The 22,974-nt window shown below is 34.1% G+C and overlaps 1 protein-coding gene across 1 annotated transcript in view; it reads right to left on the reverse strand.

Moving 5' to 3' along the window:
• The window catches only part of GPC5 (glypican 5), a 1,282,273-nt gene that overhangs the window by 271,316 nt on the left and 987,983 nt on the right, over nt 1–22,974 (reverse strand). The gene's annotated exons all lie outside the window — the stretch shown is intronic.

Consider the following 22,974-nt stretch of genomic DNA (forward strand, 5'->3'; position numbering starts at 1 on the left):
ATGAGAATCTAAAGTTTCTATGAGTGTTTATGTAAATTTCTACCTGTACTTTTTTGAACCTGCTTCTGATTCAATGACAGGAGCTTTAAGTGCTAATATTCCCTGTTAGTCCACGCACTATACTTTACCGAACTAGGTAAGTCTCTTGATCTCCTTGGGCTTTATTGTTTTCATTATTTTATAAGATGACTTCCACTCTGAGATGTTATGAAGTTAATGATCACATAATGGAAGTAAAAGTTCTCTAAAATGCAATATAATATTTACAGTCATTAGGCTATATTTTCCCTAGTCCAGGAAGTATTCATCATTATAATTTTGCATGGAGGGCACAAGTAGTCATTTATTATTTTCTGTTGAAAAAAGATTTTTTTTCTTTCACCAAATCTTTTTCCTTTTTCCTAATCAATCAAATATATTATTTTTGAGTTGGATCATTTGCACATGGTCTGGCCATTCTAAAGATAGGTTGATAAAATCAATGATCTAAAGCACCCACCCCTCCCATTTGCAAATGGGTCAAATTTTGTAGATATATATTAGTTACACTTTAAAAGTAATTATAAATATTATTATTATTAAATATCAATGTAAGAATATAACTTGTATCCCCCATCAGCAAATACTAGTATTTCTTTTTATCATAAAATATTCTTTCTTTAATTCATAATTCCTGATTATACTTCTCTATAGGACCTATATAGTATCTTATTCATATTTACATTTGTCTAATATCTTAACACATATCTTATGCAGCTAGGAAGGTACTTCGCAATTGCTTTTCTGTGTGTGTTGAAAGAATAGAAAACTAGACAAAAGTTTTGTCTAAAATAGTTTTCTTCATATAGGTTGCCACATTATTAGTGATTCTATTTTTTGTATTGATGATCAGATATCAACATACCAGAGACTTTTTAAAATTTTAACGTATACCACTATATATTGTTATTCTTCAACTTCTAGACTGTGGAAAACCCTCCCAACCCCAATCTATAAATTATCACATAATGAATATGAAAACTAAGATCAATGAATCTAAAACAAATAGTGTAATAATATCCTTATAAGTACATTCTTGGGGGAAATAGGTGTCTCTATAATAATCTAAAAAATTTCCAAAAGAATAGGACTAGCAGCCATGTTGCATGAACATTAAATTAATTGTAACCTTTTTGGTCCTTTGCCTAAAGGACTAGATTTAAGCAAATGAAGTAAGAAAATTGGAGGATGGTAAAGAATAACTAGGTCTGATGTACATCCTTCCAAAAATCGATGTTTAGCCAAGAGAAAATGATACAGAAGATTTTATGAAATGTTTTACATTTCATATAAGTGCATATAAAGGGGTAGAGACCAATATTGCCTAGGTACTGGGGCAAAACAGGCTATAAATGAGGGAACAGGAGGGAGAGAGGAAGAAGGAGGATAAAAGGAAAAGACGAAAGAGAGACAAGGGAAGAACAAAGGAAGGAAAGAAGCAAGGGAGAGGGAAAGAAAGAAGGGAGGAAGGGAGAAAAGACAGGGAAGGGGTAGGAAGAAGGAAGGGAGGTGGAAAGGGATAGATGAAAGGAAAGAAGGGGAAGAGAAGGAAAGGAAGTAAAGATGGAAGGAAGGAGATGGAGAGAAGGATAGATAAGGAGGGGAGGAGAGAGAAGGAAAGTGGAGGGAGAAAGAGTAGATAATCCATTTTTAAATATGTAACATGTGACTACTCTAAACAGACTAATTTAGTAAATGTTAAATTCTTTGGCAACTTAGGCTGTTCTAATGGAATTGGCATCAGACAGGGAGCCAAATACTTTAGTTGTGGTTCTAAATAGGTCACTAGCTTCCAGTGTAATTTTAAAGAAATATCTTAACCTCATTTATCTTTAGTTTCTCAACATGAAAAATTAAATGTTTACACTAGCCTCTTTAAGGCCCCTTCTAGCCTTAAAATCTTATCCTTTCAAACATTTCCACAGTAGAAGACAAATTAAGAAAAAATTAAAAATGACCGAGATAATGATGCTATTTAGATAAGGGACTTTTGTGTGTCTTTGTAATTGATTGGACTTAAAAGATGCCTTCCTGGTGCAACTAGGGCAAACTTTGTGTATTAAGGTTTGTTTGACTAAGGAGTTTGGAATGAGCTCCTCACTGGGTACGTCAGCAATGAGACATGGAGATGGATAATATACTCTTAGGCTGGTGTGATTCTGACATTCATTACCAAAGATGTCACTGTTTATGATATCTGTGGGAGAGCTGTAATGTACTAGCACACCTAGGAGACTGGTTGTAAACTTATATTAGGCAATCAGGGGGATGATGATAAACACTACTTGAAAGAAGCTAGTGACATGAACATATTTTACAAGATGCCTGGAATACAAGAATTCAGATAAGCCTGTGCATGTGTTTAGCTCTGGCAGTACAATTTATACTCTGTGAGTTGATCAAATCACATAAAAATTAAGACTCCTTGAAGAAGTCAGTTGTCTACTTTTACTGATCACTTGAGCTATATGGTGCAGTTAGAGTTGCCTTTGAAATGGAAAGCATTTATTTAAGCCACAGATAAAAAGGTTGTTCTTAGGAACCCTTCAGCCACGATTTCAATTATTTTCTGACATGATACATTTTCTTTCACAGATGCAGATGCCAACTATACTACTGTAAGTCTGCACTCGAAAGATGCTTTAATTTTTAAACTTTGAAATATGTACTCAACTATTTCCATTTAAAAGGTTGTTCACAAATTGCTAAAACATAATGTAAATGAATGCCTTTTTCTTCATATTACTCCGGATATGGAATTTTAAATGTGGTAGTAGTTCTTGAGACACCCCTTAACAGTTAGTCAAAAACAGGGAGGTGTAAATCTTTTTAGAGCTAAGGACTGCAACATACCTTATTACATATCTTCTTTGATAAATATGAGCAAAGCAGAAGATTTGGAAAATGCCAAGAGATCAAAACTTGCAAAGAATTAGACAGACACACACTGTAATAAGCCTGCATAACAAAAATAAAATTATTAAAATTCTATAGGCTCTATTTGATTGAAGTTATTTTTATATGACTAATATCTATAAAAGTATGATTATAATACATATACAATTTTATAGTTTTTTTAAATAACTATACCAAGAGATTACTTGTCCAGATTATCAAATAGACTTCAAAAACTATGATATTAGTGGTTATATAATCTTATGTTTGTAGATATGCCACAATTTATTCCATAAATTCCCTACCTCAAAACACTTGCTTCAGATTTTTGTCATTATAAATAATGCTAACATTAAGGTCTTTGCTCATAAACTTTCTTTTTGCCTCTGTTTTTCATTCAGCTTGAACACCTATAGGGTAATTATGGGATCAAATGATATCTACTTTCTCAATACCATTGGTATGAATTATTAGACTGTTTTCCAATCCAGCAGAGGTGAGAGGGCCTATCTCTGAGTATTCTGCCCTATGCAACAACAAATATCCTAATTTGATTAAAGTATCACATGGTTCAAATTAGCTTCCCTTTTATTAGTCATGGGTTAACATTGGCTTATTCTGTTTTTTATTGGTACACATCTTTCATTCATAGATTTATATATCTATGTATATATTTAGCATTTACTAAAACTACTAACTGAACACTATCATTAAAGATGTATCCAACATAGAAAGTTGAATGCTATGGTGAAATTATTTACAATTTGCATTTTGCTATCCCCAGTGGAGAATAATAATAGATGTTGGTATATGAAAGGCTCAGAGAGGATGCATACTAAATATATTTGTTGATCAGTATTTAGTCCAAAGATACCTAAACACATTTTAATGTTAATCCATTTTTCATATAATAATTATGAATATACCGGTAAGCTAATGTTACATAAAAACATATACTAGAATCTCACTATTAAATATACCTGCTCCTTGTCAAATATTTGCAAATATTTTATCATGCTTCCATCTTAATTTAATACATATTTTGTTTAAAATTATAATTATCAATGCTTATTCTATTCTAGTGAGGTGAGTTTTTATTTCGTCCTCATACTTGCTATATTAATTCTAACCTCCATGCCTTTACTTGCTGTTTGTTTTCATCTCTAATACACAAGTGCAAGGAAAGGTAATGTTTAAGTGTGAAATTTGTAGAAAACAGAGCTATTTTGTTTTAGAACGTTCTTATTAGAAGTACCTAAGCGGACACATAGGAGCTACAGTAATTGGGTATTGGATAGGTGGGAGGGGGGAGGGGGGCGGGTATATACATACATAATGAGTGAGATGTGCACCGTCTGGGGGATGGTCATGCTGGAAGCTCAGACTTGTGGGGAGAGGGGGGAAAGGGCATTATTAGAAACCTTAAAATTTGTAACCACATAATATGCTGAAATTAAAAAAAAAAAAAAAGAAGACACCATCATTTGCCTTCACTTTCACTTTTCCACAAGGCTCTTGTTTCCTTGGAGAATAGAGTAGTAGGTGTGTGCATGTGTGTGTGTGTGCATGTGTGTGTGTGTGTGGGGGGGGACAGATTAATAAAGTAAGGATGTGGAAGGGAGAAAGCTTGGCTTGGCTACAATTTTCTTCTGCTCTGAAATTCTTCCTAAAATTGTGAAGTACAATACAAACCACTTGGTAAGTTCCTTCTTGACACATTGTTTTCATCTCTCTCTGGTTTTGTCCCTCAGAAATCCGTAAGCAACTTGAAAACAAGAGACCTCACTATCAGTGAGGCTTGCTTGCTGGGCCCTGCCACAGAATCTGCCCTCTCCATAGCAACAGACGCCACGGGACCCCCCACTACCCACGTGTGTTCTGCTGGAACAAAAGTGAAAACCGTAATCAGATCCAGGCAATCCATTTGCTAGTGAACAAAAATTCAACTTCTTGTATTGACATTACCATTTAAGAAACTTAGAAGTCAGATTCAGTGCGGTATAGACAGCCCAGAAGCCATATGAAAAGTACAGGACCAACACTACATGGCCCATCAAAGCTGTAGTTAAGTAAGTTATTGGCAAAGAAGACCATGCCTGAACTGAAGAGAGTAATTAAGAAGGAGTAGAACGAGGCAGATATGAAAGACATTTGAACGCAGAGAAGCAATGATAAAGAGAGCAGCTGGCATGGGTCTCTATGGCTTTCCACTTCTCCCCTCAGGACTCCTGAGGCCCAGCCATATTCCTGAACATGGAAGTCTGTGAAATTTCCCAGATTTGTTTAATAGCAATCCTTTGAAACTAATCTAATTTAAATGGGTGTCTGTTCTTTGCAATTTAATGAGTTTTGACTAGAACTCTAAAAAATATATCATTTGACCTTGTAGCCCAGAATCTAGCACAAAAAGATATGATCTAAGATTGAGAAAATGATTAAATGCATAGGTAGCTTTGGAAGTTCAACTGAAAAACTAACACAGCTTCCTTCCTTAAATATTAGAATGTGTGTTTTCCTTTCTTATCCTCCTCTAGCAATTATTTCTTGTGCTATATGTTTTGACATTTGACTATTTTTTCTCTTGCACTGTTCATAAATTGTTTTACATTTTGAATGTATAACCCTTTTGAAACTTAATTATTGATTGTTTCATTTTACTATTTAATTTGTATTTTGTTTTCTGTACTTCTTATGGGCTTTTTGAGTACAGGGAATACATCATGCCCTCTTATATTTTCCATATATTAAATAATCACTAAAACCTACTTGAATTAAATATTTTGTAATAAAGAAGGTCTTGGGAATTTTCTCCCCTTATTAAAAGTTTCTATCTTTTTTCTGTACAAAGAATCTGATATTGATTCTGTCTCCCACTGAGGGATGCCATGGAAATACATGTAGAGTGTTATGTGTGAAAATTACTGCCTAGGAAATTATTGGCATGAGGCAGAGCACATATTAAAGAAATGATCGTATGCCATCTCCCTCTCTCACCCAACTTTTTGTTGCTGTTCTCTGCTGGATGCAGACGTGTGTCATTCCAAGGTGAATAACCTTAAGAAAGGAAGAAAGTGGCCTAGGACAAAACTATATTTCACGGAAACCTAACTTCTGTCATTTAGTACCAGGGCCCAAGTAGTGTTGGGAGTTTGTCATAAGGAAAATTAACAATACTACTTAGGTTTTTGAATTGCAAATCTAATTTGTGTGTAAAGTTTTATTGATACCATAAACAATTCCAATATTAGATATTCTCCAAGGACCCTGAAAAAGATGCGGCGCCTATAATAAAACAAAAGGAAATCAAAGAGCAGGACTCTCTCTTGTCATTCTTTCCAATTCAATCTACTCCTTTTACTCTTCTAATCCTTTTACTGTTCTAAAGCAATGGTTTTCACACCATAATGTATTTCTTCTAATGAAAGCCTACCAACGATACCTTTTGGAAAATACATATCTACTTGCTAGTTAGTTAATGCTTTGGTACAGGAGTTTCTGCTGAAGAGATATTAAGCCAAGACATGAAATTGAGGGGATAGCTGTTTAAGGTTACTATTCTAAAATTCAGTCTTCTTATCTAACAAATGTTTATGATAATACTCAAAGATATGGATGATGACTGGTTCCAGCATAATATGTTAGGTCCTTTCCTTCAATACAATGTTGAGACACAATAAATTAATAAGTAAATTAATATTTCCATCATAAATAACCCAATTAGTGTAGAGAAATATGTTTTGATGGTAATGCTAATTGACAAAAGAATGAGAAGATATAATTAAAGGGACATTTCACAATTTATCACGATATGATTAGCAGTTTTGTGTTTTTTTAACAAATGGTATTAGAGCATGTAGTAAGGTAATATAAGGGTATAGTTCAATTTAAATTTGTATATATATATAGTTTCAGCATACATATTTTATAAGTAAGTATCTTTAAGGCAAAATTTTCCATAATAAATCCTTTTTACCATTGAATTCTATAGTAAAATTTTAAATAAATTCCTATGATATAACAAATATCAACAAGAAATGAAAAAACTCTTTAAGAGTGAAGAATATATTTTTTCTGATAAAGTGATAATAATTTTTCAGAAATTTGTCATAAAATGAGAATTTCACATAGAGAGAATTATGTTAGCACTTGCCAAAGTAATGTAGTTTGGAAAAGGAAAATGCTAGCTTAGCTAAATTGCTACTTAGCATCTACCTAAACTCACAGTATTTTGATAATTTGTAACTCTGTTAAATGTTCTTTAATTATGCAAATGATGTATTTTAGAAATAAATTGGTTTATTGGGGCCTAAAGGAAAGTTAAACAAGAATGTTAAATAACCATTCTTAAAGATATATTAAAAAGTTATAAGTCTGAACCTGAAACCCTCAGTGAAAATAACTAAGTCTTCATATAGTTTATGCTATTTCCATAATTTTACAAATCCCTGGGTAACCCATGTTTGGAGATCATAAAATAAAGAGGGGAGAGATTAGACTTCAAGCTTTTAAGGGGATCCTCTATAAGTGATAAAAAGAATTACAGCAATCTTGTAACAGTCCCATTGGGTGTGCCATGTGTAGGGTTTCTGTTCCTTTGGGATTTAGTAACTTGCATTTTAGTTTATACTCTTGACTGTTTTGACTATGTTCCATTAATCATAAACCACTTATCTTGCATCATTTTTCATCTTATGCTCAGATCTGTTACATCAAGTATTTTTATTTTGCTGTCACCTCCTTCTCCTAGAAAATAAGCTAAATAAGATTAGAGACTTTGCTTTCTTGATTTGATTTTTTTTTTTTTTTTGAGATGAGGTCTTACTCATTACTCAGTGCTAACGTGCAGTGGCTTGATCATAGCTCCTTGCAAATTAAAATCCCTGGGCTCAAGTGATCCTCTTGCCTCTGGCTCCCAAGTAGCTGGGAAAAATAGGGACGCCACTATGCCTAGCTAATTTTTCTATTTTTTTTTTTTTTTTGTAGAGATGAGGTCTCACTCTTGCTCAGGCTGATCTATAAATCCTAGACTCAAGTGATCTTCCTGCCTCAGCCTCCCAAAGTGCTTGGATTACAGGCATGTACCAGAGAGCCCTGCATGTTTTCTTTACTTTGATAACCATCAGTACCTGGTTCATAGTTGGTACACAATACATATTTAATGAATGAATGAATGCATGTGTGAATCATGTGTGTGATTGTTTTACTGAGGTCAAAAGGCTAAATTATAGCCCTATGGACAAGGATTTTCTCTAAAAAAATTGTCATTTGTTGCATCATTTTGAGAAGTGTGTCAGTTCTGAGCCATTAAAGGAGGACTTCAGAAACTGGATAATAGAAACTTCTTCTTCTCTTGGGGAGTCAGGGATACATTTTTATTTTTGGAAGATGGAGATATGGATATAGGAGATAAGCCACCTTAATTAGAGGCTATCTTAGAGTTAGAAAAAGGAGTATGGGAAGCCGAGGTGGGACGATTGCTTAAGCCCAGGAGTTCTAGGCTGCAATGAGCTGTGGTTGTGCCACTGCACTACAGCTTGAGTGACAGAGCTAGTTGCATCTCAAAGAAAAAAGAAACAACAAAAACAAATAATAAAAGAAGGAAGAAAATGAAAGAAAATAAAAAGAAAAATAAGGAAAGGAAAAATTAGAAAAAAGAAGTAGCCACACAAAATTCTCTAAGATGGATCTGGGAGGTGCAAGAGTTAACAGGTAATTAGTGTCACTATACTATACAATGTCTCAAACTCCATTACATTTAAATGAGAAATGTCAAACAGATCTAAGCTGAGAAATGGGAAATGATAACAGTGTTACTGCCCACCCTTAGGGCAATATTATTCTTGACAAAACAATATATCCTCTCCCCAGGAAACCAGAGAGGTGGCACCTGCCCTGAATACCGGGTGTGGAGATCAGTATTCCTAAAACAGCAGTTTTGTTGCAGACAGAGGCAATGGAATCCTGCTATAACCTGGAACAATGGAATCCTGCTATAACCTGGAATAGGAGTAGAGGAATTTAAGAAATAGTTCTTGAAGTCGAGCAAGGCAGAACATAAGGTGATATTAATTTCTGGCAAGATCTGATGAGGGTGATTACAAGATCTGTTTATACATATACACATATATACTATAAATACATGTATCTTTACATAAATATATATATATATATACTTTTTAAAATTTTATGTAATCCAGTACAAATAATATAGGACTATAAAACTAGTGACCAGTTAGTTCAATATTCAAACATACATTATTTAGCTTTAAATAGCCAAAACCTATGTTTCCACAATATTCTTACTTAATCTTTTATCACATGAGTGTGCTCCTTTGAAGTTAAGATCAATGAGATTCTGGATGGTTCACATGAATTTATCATTTGTCAGAGTAGAAAAATTGTATAGGATTTGACTTTAGGAAAATCTGCCAAGTTTCGACATCTAGGACATAGTTCAACCAGAAGAAAGAATACTGTACAATTGTAATGGAAGCCTTGATATTAGAAATTTCAATTTCTGTCATATTGTCCTAAATATTATGTTTTTACATTCTCTGCCAAGTGTTTGGACTCTGCTCTAGGGAAAGGTAACTATGGAAGGATTTAAACAGGAAGTGACAGGATAATATGTGCTTTTCAAAAGATCACTTGGGAGTCTATATGGACTATATTCCCTAGAAGGTCTATATGGTCTATATTCCCCAGAAGGAATTCAGAGGAAGATCATCAGTGATGTGGGTTTACCAAAAGATTAAGGGCTAGAAATAACCAGTAATATGAGAGACATACAGAAATGTGTGGATATGTACATTCTTAAGAGAGTATGGTATTTATTCACACATGGGGATGTGAAAATGGTGTCTACATAGGAAAAAGAAAGAACTTGACCCAGATATTTTACTAAAACTATAAATCTTGAATGGCAAAGAGAATGCCTTGGGTCTGTCAAACACTTTTTCTCCTGGGTACACAACTCGACTGCATTTCCCAGGTTTTCATGTACATGCCTCAGGCCACAGGAGTGAGTTCTACCCAATAAAGTTGAGTGGAAGTATATTCAGGTCTACTTCCAGGCCTGAAATAACAAACAAACAAAAACCTTCCTCTGTCATCCTTCATGTTTTCCTTTTTTTCTTGATGCCACTGGCTGTACCTCCAAAATATGGAGAATTCTGAGGCCTTAGTGGATGGATAGAAGTGCCACTAGATGGGTCCTTGAATAGGTACAGAGAGCTGAGCCCTCCCCTCCACCCTGTCCCCAATGCACATGTCCTCAATTCAACTCAAGTGAGAGAAGAAAATAGTACCTTCTTTTATTGAAGCCCCAAAGATTTCACTTTGGGTTTGATTACAGTTCACCTCTTCATCTAAAATTTCTGTATTCTATCACTTCCCTAGTAATGACATATTGGATATGAACTCTAGAACAAAGCTGCATATTATTTGTAATGTGTTGCATATTTTTCATGCTTAATATGACAGACTAGCTCTTATTCTATAGTTTGAGCCTAGTATTTTTTAAATTTCCTTTTGTTGTCCTTATAAAATTCTAAGTTAAAAGTCTTTTTTTTTGTACAGTTTATGAGGCATATTTAAATTAGGTGAATCCAGCTGAGAACTGTGATCATAATTCTGGAAGCTGGGTGGGCAGAGCAGCTAAACAGCAGGTTACTTGCCTGCTGGTTATATTTCCGTACTATGTTAAGTCACCTAGAGACAGCTCTTTTCAATGTATTTCTATAACTTATTTCATTATATTTGTTGCTGGTTTGATGATTAACTCTTCAATTATTAATATTTGTAAGCCTAATATTTAAAAAATATTTTTATTATTAATATAAAACCTTAAATAATATATCATAATAACTATTTTTGTATGTGTATGGTGATAGTTGAGTTCATTTGTTTGCTGTGGACAATTTAAAATCTCTAATTTATCTTAAGATGAAGGCTGCTTTATTTTCATAGATTCAATTTCTTTAAGATTCATCCTGATTGCCATACTGAATCCATGCAGATTATTGATTTGAGATCCTTTGCACTGAGAATTTTAAACTATTGGGCACAAAGGCAAAATGTTAACTGTTTGTTAAAATATCCCTTTTCTATTAATGATCCAATATTGTGAACTCTTGTTATTTTATTAAGTATTCTATATTTGTAAGTATTATTAATAATGGTAAGCCTAATATTTAAAAAATATTTTTATTATTAACATAAAACCTTAAATAAATATATCATAATAACTATTTTTGTGTGTATGGTGATAGCATTTTGTGTGTGTATTCTTGCTGATAAAAAGCAAGAATCATTTAGTCTTAAATGTCCTACTTTAAAAAGAACATGCAAATATAATTGGCAGAGAATAATTTGCATTCTTTTTCCCATGTAAAAAGGATTAACGGTGGTGTGATAATAATTCAATACATCCCACTTAAACTAAAATTTACTTCATTAAGTTTTCACGATCTTATCATGCAAAAGGCATGAGTTGCAGGCTGCATGATCATTAATAAGTGCCTATTTCTTTCAAGAAAATAGTCTAGCCCCATTTTATAAAAATTTTATAAAATATGAATACCTTATTAAGAAAGAATTATTTTAATGACATATTTGAAACACTACCAAAAAAGAGCTAAATTTTTAAACTGCTTCTGCTTAAATAACATTTGCCACATACAATTACCTTATTAAGTTAAATCTAAAATTCAAGTTACAGTCTCAATGTTCCTTTCCTTAGAATACCTACTAAGCATTTATTGAAGTTGGTGAGTTAATTTAAGACTTTCTTATATATAATTTTATTAAGAACTATATTTACATAAATCATTTAAATTTTGATGGATCCTGAAATGGTTATCTAATTCCAATGCTTACCTTATCATTTAGAGACAGAGCTACTAGAAACTAATATGAATTTCATCCCACAATAAAATAAATCTGTAGTTGAACTTCTGGAATGATTTTCATAAAAATTGACTTATCATAGGGTTCTATAAAGGTTCTTTCATAAAGGAACTCTGTAAACTAAGCCAACTTTTATTCCAATTGGCAATGATTGACATGTCGATAGGAACTGTATGGCCAAAATTCTCTCTTCAAAGTTTATAAAAATGTGGTCAAATGTTAATAATTCCAGGCAAAATTTTAAAAATCAGAAATGATAACAACAGGTAGTAAATTTATTATAGCATTCCCATACTAAAATGTACAATATTTCACCATTTCTGCAGAACTCCAAAATTGAAATTGTTGACCATAGCGTTGGCCTTTATTGGAAATCATTTTAGGTTTTGATTCTCTACTGGTAAACATTTTTAGAAGACATGTACCTTTTCAAACTAGCTCAATCCTTTTTCTAAGATTTCAACTTAGAGCAATAATAAATAAGAATTCAATTCTTATACTCAAAATTATCATTGAATGAACTGACATTGAATTAGTGGTGGTTAACTACCTAATGGTAGCTTAATCATTTCCACTGAATTCAGGATAAAATAGCTTTTATATCACAATTAAGTCATACTTAAATGTTTTCTTTAACCAGTCTTCTTTTACCTACTTTTGGCTTGAAGTTAGGAATTTTCTCTTTATTAAAACAGCTGCAGTAGGCCTAATGAGTCAAATTTAAGAAACATATGGTATTTAATTCATGAAAGTAATGTCTTTGAAGGCCATTTGAAAGTATCTGAGCAGGAAGCACTTTAGTTCTCTGGTAGAAATGGCTGCAACAAATTCTATTGAAAATAATAAAATTGAGATAGCAAGTTAATACACTGAGCTGTTTTCTCTCCTTTAAAGCACAATTTCATAAAAGAGCTATGAGTAATAGCTATTCTCCATCTCTCTCCTCCTTCTCATTTTTTTTTTTTTTATATCCACACCTGGGATCTGCTATTCACTACTGGAATGAGTTTGCTCTTCTCAGTTCCACCGGGAACCTCTGTTTTAGCAAATGCAATGGCTTCTCCTTACACTCACTCTCTCAGGAGCAACCAACATGATTGACAGTTTTATCTGCCATCATCCATCCTCATGGTATCTTCCATGACACCATTTCTGAATTTTTCTCGCACTGCTTGCTTTTCCTCTTCTGTTGGACCTATAACTGTGGTAGATTCCAGAGTTCTGCTTTGAGATCCCTTTATGTTCTCTGTCAATATTTTCTTTCTACAGATTCTCATATATTTCAGGAATTTTTATGTTTAAACATTTACTCTGATTTTATAAATCTAGCCCTGACCTGTCACTTAAACTCCAGAATTATTATCTAATTTGTCTTACATTTAACAAATCGAAACACATCTCTTGGTTCTCTCCTCACACTTTTCCTTAACAACATTTTCATATCTCAGTCATAAACACAGTCATGTACCCAGTTATTCAAACTAAAAAGCTTAAGAGTTATACTTAATTCCTAGATTTCTATTACATTTCATATCCAGCTCTTCAAGATGACTTATTAATTCTAAATCCAAAACACATTCTAAACCGTTTCACTTGTCTATATTTACTGTAATAATAAGATGAATATTGTTTCTAGTTTCCAAAAGCCACTATAGTCTTCTAATTCCTGTTTCCACTCTTTCCTTGGTATCTATCTCCATAAAATATCCAAAGTAATCCAATCTAAAAAGATATATCAGATTGTTTGACTTTCCTCTTAAAACTCTCCCATGTCTTCCCACTTATATTTTAAATAAAAGCAGCATTTCACATCCTACTCTACAAGACTCCGTGTGATCTGGTTCCTGCTGTCCTCTCTGACTTTTCTCACATTCCCCCTTGCACACATCTTTCACCCACACTGAACTTATTTCTGTTCCCCAAATATATCAAAACTCATTTTGTAGAGGGCAGGGTCATCACACTAATTACAGAGCCCATGAGTGCCTGGAGCACTCTGACACCAGATTATGACATAGCACAAATTTTTAAGCATTAACTTCTCAGTTTAAATATTATTTCTTTTTCAAGGGAGTCTCCACTGATCTTCCAATTGGCCTTTCAGGCAACATTCATTATATCTTTTATCTTCCTTATGGCTCTTAATTACCTATTATTTTCTTGCATATTTGCATGTCTATTGCTCTACAGGTCTACAATCCCAGACTGTGGGACATCTCATACCTGGGCCTTTATAGGTTTGCACAAAAAAAGGTTTGTTTAATAAAGAAATAAATGAGTGACTACTATATACCTACTGGGGAGCATGAAGTCAAGGAAGGTTTCCTACATTTTTTACAGTAACATTTAAGGCAGGAGATACTTGAGTATTTTTATATAATGAAGGGGTAGTGAAAAGCAAAAACTTGGAGATTCTGGACAAGACAATGATAATTGATAGAGCACAGAGGTAGTAAAGAGGCATTCACGGATTAGCACTGGAAAGAATAATACACATGTCTTCATGTGTCTGAGGAAGAGGTAGATAAGGAAGAGTTTCAGTAGAGATGCTGTCAATATTGTGATCAGAGCAAATTCCTGGAAAGATGGCTTTCATGTGCAAGATCCCCATCAGCGTGTGCCAGCTATAACCTCCCTCCACTCTTCCATTGCTCATTATTTGGAAACTGGAGTCCAACCTTAACCAGTTGGGTATGGCGCTCACTGGCAGCGAAACCTTGCCCACAGCCAGCACTCATAGTCCGCATGGTAGTCTGTGCTGTGGATTGATGACCAATCCGTTTTGCTCTTGTGTGATGAGGAAAGCTTTAAAGCACTTAAAGCTTGTTTTACTTTACAGGCAGCTTTACTTGTAACGTCAATCAGAATAGGTAACATACACATATATGTTTTCATTGCGTTATTTTTAAACGTTCACAATTTTATTTTGATACATGAAAAATTAGAAAAGTTATATCACGGCTGTCGTCTAAAGCCGCTGTGCGCGTTCATCTGTGGCTATTGACTATAGTTGACGCTCGAACTGAAGTGGTTAAAGAGAAAGCAAAGAGAAGAGAGGGCATCAAATGACTTTCTGCTTTGACAAAAAGCTGCCCTTAATTTTTAGAGCAGTCCCTTTGGTGCTATAATGAAATAGGCTAGCTGGATTTGTTATGATTCCAACCAGGTGGACACACTAGAGACACTTAGCTTTCTGCCCTTATATTTATGCTACAGTTTCTTTTCATAAACTTATGACTGTTGACCAAAGTATCTTTGCTGCATTTCTTTTCAATTCTCATTATTATTTTTGTCAAACACATACACATTTGAATCCATCTACTTCTGATTCGCTTTGCTTCTTCCAGTTTCTTCCCTGTATTAAATGAGATCTTCAAATGAGGCAATTCATATGCTCACTTGAATCACTAAAAATTTTTCATTTTTCTTCTCTGAATCCATTATTTACAATTCAGAGTACTATCATAGAAAGTGCAAAATCTCTCCACTGTGTAATTTCCATTGAACAAGTAATGCTAGTAATAAAAGCAGAAATTCATCAATAATTAGCTAGTAGTAGGCTCAACATAAATCATCCACTATGTGATGGTTGAAGATAATCAATGTGAGGACCACTGGGACTATGCAGAATTAATCACAATAATGTGTCATCAAATGGTATGGCCCTGCAGTCATGACTGCCCAAACAACCATTTCCATTTAAAGATGGTACAAAATTGAATGCATGAAGTTGTTTTTCTTAGTTGATAAGCCCAATGAACCTTTCTTTATCTTTCAATACACTTAGAAATCCAAGCTTGGGTCATCAATTAAAGAAGGGATGTAAAAGGTTTTAAATATTTATTCATCCCTATATGTTCCCATATCTTGTGACGAAATCATTCTTGTCCCACATCTGTTTCTAGAGCTTGTAACTTGTATTGAGCTCACAGACATTTCTAAATAAAAATAACACGTGGTCATTAATGATGTCTGCATTAGTGTGGCTGAGGAGCCCAAAACAAATACAAGCAATAACTATTTTTAGCTTCAAATGAATGGATAATCAAACTAAAATAATCAATCTTCCACTTTCCTTCTTGCTTTTTTTGTATATATTCTCAATGGGAGGACTTTGGAAGGAGCTGGACTCTCCTCTAGGAGAGTAGATGGAAGTTTAATCTGACTTTAAATTTTTTTTTTATTTCAGCATATTATGGGGGTACAGATGTTTAGGTTACATATATTGCCTTTGCCCCACCCAAGTCAAGCTTCAAGAGTGTCCATCCCCAGATGGTGCACACCATATCCATTAGGTATGTGTATACCCATCCCCTGCCCACCCTCCCACCCCCCTACTCCCCACTCCCATCTGCCCGACACCTGATGAATGTTATTATTTTATGTGCACTGAAGTTTTGATCAGTTAATACCAATTTGATGGTGAGTACATGTGATGCTTCTTTTTCCATTAATCTGACTTTAAAAAAATAGCTGATACGCTTCCTGTTCTTTTGATTATACAAGGAATTATGAGTGTGTAAATAAATAAATATGGAGTTGGCCCATGGATTCAACCAACCACAGATGGAAGATATTAAAAAAAAATTACACCTGTACTGAATGTGAATAGATCTTTTCTTGTCATTATTTTCTAAGCAATATAGGAATAACAACTATTTACTTAGAATTTGCATTGCATTACATATTATAAGTAATCTAGAGATAATTTAAAATATAGGCATATCTTGAAGATATTGCAGGTTTGGTTCCAGACCACTGCAGTGGAGTAAATACTTTAATAAAGCAAGTTACATAAAGTTTTTTTGTTTCCCAGTGCATGTATAAGTCATGTTTATACTATACTGTAGTCTATTAAGTGTGCAATAGCATTATGTCTTAAAAATGTATTTATCTTAACTAAAATATATTGTTAAAAATGTTAATGATCATCTGAGCCTTCTGTGAATATAATTTTTTTGCAGGTGGAGGGTCTTGCTTGAAGTTGACAGCTGCCGATTGATCAGGCTGGTGGATCCTAAGGGTGGGGTGGCTGTGACCATTTCTTAAAATAAGACAATAATGAAGTTTGCTACATTATTGATGCTTCCTTTCATGAAATATTTCTCTGTGGCATGCGATGCTGTTTGATAGCATTTTACTCACAGTAGAACTTTCAAAATGGGAGTCAATCCTCTCAAACCCTGCCCTGCTTTATGAACTAAGTTTATGTAATATTCCAGATCCTTTGTTGTCATTTCAACAGTGTTTACAATCTCTTCACTAGGAGTAGATTCCATCTCAAGAATCCACTTTCTTTGTTCCTCCATAAAAAGTAGCTGCTCGTCTGTCCACGATTTATAGCAAGAGATTGCAATAATTCAATCACACCTTCAGGTTAGACCTCTAATTCTAGTTCTCTTGCTATTTCCATCCTATCTGCAGTTACTTCCTCCACTAAAGTCTTGAACCCTTCCAAGTCATCCGTGAGGGCTGGGGAAGTCCATGGGGGTCCCACCTCCTGGAGGGACAGTGTGATGCTTGTCCCCACCCCACAGAGCATCTGAGGCCAGGGCCCAGGGTTCTTGGTGTGGCAGGTTCTGGCATTCCTGGGGGCCTCACCAGTGACTGGCCCTCCCCATAGAGGTGGAATGGTGTGAAACAGCGTGGGGCAGTTTCCTCTCTGAGATGTCATGAGTGGGCTGCATGGGCCTTCAGCCCTGATGAGAGCATATGGAAGTCAAAATGAAAAAGAGTATGTTTCTACCATTTTGCTTAGATCACTAGTCTCCAAATTCTGTTAAAAATAAAGCCTGTACTTTCAACAAATGTGAACTTATTTATTTATAAATTATATAAAATATTAATATATTATATCATTTTTAAAACATATAAAAAGTAGAAAATTATAAATGATAATATAAAGGTGAAATGTATTACTTTAAAAATAAATTTTCTAAAATATATAAATAAATTTTCCATTATTTTATTTGGCACATTGCATTTTTATTTTATTGAGAGAAAATTATTTCTAATTACTTTTAAGTCTTGGTTTAATATTTTAAATTGAGTACAGTGATTTTAAAGTCTGGTTCTAAGTTATTTAGTACATTAGTTAAATAACCATTATAATTGAAATGTGTACCTTGCGAAAATATTAATTCACGAGAAATAATTAAATTGTATGAAGACTATAATGAGTAAGTATTAATACTATGATGCAAAGGCTTTTGTTGTCATTGGTTGATTTCTGTCTTCCTTGATGTCAATCAGTTTTCCTTACAAACTAATCAAAATGTCTTACATTTTGAGATTTTCAACAAATTCATTTAAAATCCACTGAAACTCTCTTATTTGGAAGACCTAGAAATTTTTGCTTTTCAAATAATTTGGAAAAATTTGCTTCCACATATTGAACCATGGAGATCTGAGAATTTTTTTATATTAACAAATTTACATGGATTTTAGTTACAAAATCAAATAGTGAAATACTGATGAAAACTTTTCTAAACTTTTCTTTTTTTTTCTTGCTTGTCTCCTCAGATAGAGTGAAGTGGCATCATCATAGCTCACTACAATCTCAAACTCCTGAGCTCAGCAATCATCCTGCCTCAACCTCCTGCCTCCCAAGTAGCTGGGACTACAGATGCATACCATGACACCCTGCTAATTTTTCTATTTTTAGTAGAGATGGGGTCTTGCTCTTGCTCAGGCTGGTCTCAAACTCCTGAGCTCAAGCAATCCTCCTGCCTTGGCCTCCCAGGGTGCTAGGATTACAGGCATGAGCCACCGTGCCCAGCCTAAACATTCATTTTAAAAATTCTCTTTGCATAGCAAGAGTTACATACAAATAGGAGATCTTTGTCAAACATTGGTCAAATGGCATTTTTGCTATAAATTATAGATGAAATGCATATGTTCTAAAATGTTAAGCTAAGTAGCATAACACTGACAATTGCCATCATAGAAAATGTCAACAAATTTGGAACACTTGTTTTTTTGTTGTGGTTGTTAAAAAAAATGTGTTACTTATTTCCAAGTTTAGCAGCTCTTATGAGTTCCAGAAGGCAACTGGTGAATATTTGGGTACAAAACATTTTCATGAAAACTCTGAGCATTATTACAAACTATTATTAAATTTCTTTTACAATTTTCAGAGAAGTCAAATTTTAATAAAATTAGCTGCATCAAATGACTTCCTATGACCCTTACTTTTCATTTCTAGTTTCAACTTCTTGTCACAATCATTTGCCAATGAATGATGTGATAGATGAGATTCATTCGTGCAGTCTTTCTAATTTTCATCAGTGATTACATCTGCATTGTTTTCCCATAAAACATTGTTTTTAACAAAGCCATTTATTTTTTTGAAAAAAATGTCTTCTATATTAGGCTTCCTTTATTGGCTCAAAAAAAGTTATGCATACATTTCAGCATTGAAAAACAATTTAGCAAATATCTTGAGATGTGTTAGAAACATCTGTTCTTTTACTAGCTTTACAGAATAGCTTGCATACTGAATAAACTTGTTCTAATACTTCTTTCTTCAAATTTGCAGCAACTTAGCTTCATTTTTCAGTAATATTTGCTGATAAAGGTGTTCATTTTACCCATTTTTAATTTAGCAGAAAGTTTTATCTCCATAGGATATTAAGTGCTTCAGCAGGTCTACAAACTTGCATTTCTTTAATTTCATTTAAAAAAACCCAGATTTCACAGCTATAAAATGCTTTTTAAAAGCTTAATAAAAAACAACAATAGAGACTCAAGTGTATTTTATGCCAATGTTAATTTCCAGATCACTAACGTGTTAACTTGTGATATCTGGATTATTTATCCTGGGCATATCTCAGTGTGTTTTCCCTGATACTCGGTGAATATTTTTAAAAATTATAATCAATGTACCTTTAAAGTAGAAAAAATTAGTTCTACCCTGGTCCTTGATAAGCAAAATTGGACTAGTAGGTGAGTTTAGTAGCCCATGTTTGACACACACAATTATTAATAACTAGCAGGCAAGGCTCTCAGGGATCTATAAGCTAACTGCTAGGTCTTGGCACGGAGCTAATGGTTGTATAAAAATACATAATATATGGTTTGACAGTAATATAATGTTAGAAAGCATCTAGTGCTTCTTTTAGGCTATAAGTGCTTCTTGTCTGATTTTTATATTCATGACAAAAATTTGAACAGTTGATAGTTTTCATTAGTATTTCAAGTTAAAATTTTTAAGTTAAACATTCGACTTACTTTACTTTCATGTTTTTAGAACCACTGATTTATAGTCTCCTGTATTTTCAGGTGGTCTTGTGAATCATGATTTTTTTCAATATTGAACATACAAAACAATTGTCTTAATATCTACAAGTGACATCTATAAACCAAGATTCCAATTTTTGATGATTAACACAATATTATAATATGTCGTATTGATTTGGCTTATGGTATACACACTATTGATTCAATTTTACCAAATTCATTTTTAATAAATTAGTACTTTTATCTTCTTTAGATTTTTATGCTCATATACAAGAGCATTTAAAAGAAAAGTATCTGGTACTTGAAAAATAAGCTAGTAAAATTCTATATTGTATTTAAGGTTATATGCACATATGTTAAACAAAAATGCTACCTTCCCAAATATCTAATTCAGCTTGAAACTTCATGTCATATTAGTGTCAAGCTTCATGTTTTGTCCTGGACAAAAACCAAAAATCTTTAGACTAGATGAGAGAAACCACATTCAAGTCTATACCATCTTCCATATTCTAGGAATCTTCACTCCATTTTTTGGATTCTAAAAACTTTGCTTCACTTTCAGTATATTCAGCTATGTTTTTGTGCATCAACTGTTTGGTTATTAGTTCTTTGAGGGGAGGGATTATATATTCATTTAGTTATTGCCAATCCTAAACTCAGTAGTGGTGCCTGGCACAGAGAAAACATTCAATACGTGTTTTGAATTCTAGTGAATTAAAATAAATTCTTGTCATGTTTTTACAAAGACATTATCTCTTCTTTATTCTCTTCTCTGGTTTCACCCTGGCCATTATATTCAGGTTATTTTGTACCCTTATGCTCCACAATTCTCAGTTTTCTCTGACTCTCTAAGCTGTGTGAACATGCCCTTCAGTTCTAGACTGCTGTTTACTGATCATCATTGCTGTTTACTGATTTTTCAGCAAATGTTCTTTTGTCCACCCTATTTCTGTGGAGTCTGCCAGTCATGATGAACGAGGGCAACAGGACAGTCGTTGAGGGTTCTTTGAATATTTGGTTATACCTTTGTTTTTTTAGGTTGCTGTCACAGAAGAGTCACGCTTTGTCACCACACACCTCTTGGATTATTTATTGGAGAAGGATGAATGGGTCATATGAACTCTTAGGTCTGACACATTAGGTAATTCTGTCCTAATCTTATTCAAAGAAGTCCAGAGCTGAAGGGCATGTTCACACAGTTTAGCCATTCTGCCCCTCACAGAGCATCTGACTCATTTCTCCTAAAGGCACTGTGGCTAACCAGCAGGCTCTGGATGGGGCAGATGAGAGCATGTATCCCTATTGTCCTTGTGATCCCAGACATGGTATTTGCTTTTCTGTGCCTCTGCTTACACATATGAGAAATGGGTATAATGTAGTGCCCACCCCATATGTTTACTGAGGATGAGATGAGATGTACAGCACATACAACAATGCCTTGGACCTACATAAGCATGGAATAAGTGGTGGCTCTTACTATTGTTTCCTTCCTGTCAAATTCTCTTGAGATTTCTTATCTGGGCTTGATCACAGAACCTGAGACAAGGACTCCTGATCTAAATGTCCCCACGCTCTTCCTGATATTCAGTGTTCTCTAGAACAGCACACCAACTAATTTTGCTGTTGGCATCACCATGGTATATCTCTTACTTCCTAGTCTTCTATTCAGACAGAATTTTATGTCTGACATGGTAATAGTAAGAGTGAATTTGAGAGGACGCTATATTAGAATAGTGTCTGTTTTACATTGGAGCAGATGCTGACAGGTGAAAAATGAATGAGACATAGGAGAAAACTGAGAAGAGTTTAGATTCTCATTGAAGCCTATAGCCTTCTTTCTTTTTTACCGATTATCTAAGTAAATTATCATTAATACCTAATCTACATTCAAAGGACATTTCTTTCAATATAGGTTGAACATCCCTAATATGAAAATCCAAACTCCAAAACGTTTTGAGCGACAACATAATGCCACAAGTAGAAAATTCTACACCTGACCTTATGTGACAGGTTGCAGTCACAGTGTTGTCTAAACATTGTTTCTTACACAAGATTTTAAAAAATATTGTATAAAATTACCTTCAGGCTATGTGTAAAATGTGTATATAAAACATACATGAATTTGCTATTTAGACTTGGATCCCATCCCCAAGATATCTCATTATGTTCATGCAAATATTCCCAAATCTGAAAAAATTCTGAAGGCTGAAACACTTCTGGTCCCAAGCATTTCAGATAAAGGATGCCTAACTTATAAAACCATTTACTGAAATTCTCTTAGCCTGAAACAGCCAAAAAGAAAGAAGGTATAAAAAGAAATGTTTTATATATCTTCATTTTAAAAACCAGACAAAATGCTTTAGGTTTCTAACTACAGCATTGAAAAATACACAGGAATAGATGTGTATTTATTTAATTCGACAAATATGACACCAGTCCATGTAAATTAATCCATAATAAATACTTTCAACTTCAATTATTATAAATTCGCATTTCACCCAAACATTGGACAAAAAAGGATTGCACGTTCTCCTCTGTTTAATAGAGCCCTAAGCACGCTGTCAATGATTCCTAAGAACTTAGTTCTAGAAGGTCTGACTACGAAAAGAGCCATATTCCTGCCGATTTGCACTATAGGGAAGAAGGCCGGCTGATTCCCTCACTCTGCATGTGAGAACAGCACACAGAATCAACTGCAGACAATGTCTCTCCCTGTCCCTGAGTCTAAAGTAGCTTCCCCACCCCCCACAACCCTTCCAGTACAGCAGCACACAGGCACACCTGTGACCTCACTGCTCAGCTGAGCATCACATCTGCGTGGAGGACAGTTGCCAGGAGGTAGCAATGTGGCTCTTAGCCAGGAACTCTGTCAAAGCTGTCCCATCCCATGCTGGC

Source organism: Microcebus murinus, chromosome 13 (assembly GCF_040939455.1).
Source record: "Microcebus murinus isolate Inina chromosome 13, M.murinus_Inina_mat1.0, whole genome shotgun sequence".
Classification (NCBI taxonomy): Eukaryota; Metazoa; Chordata; class Mammalia; order Primates; family Cheirogaleidae; genus Microcebus; species Microcebus murinus.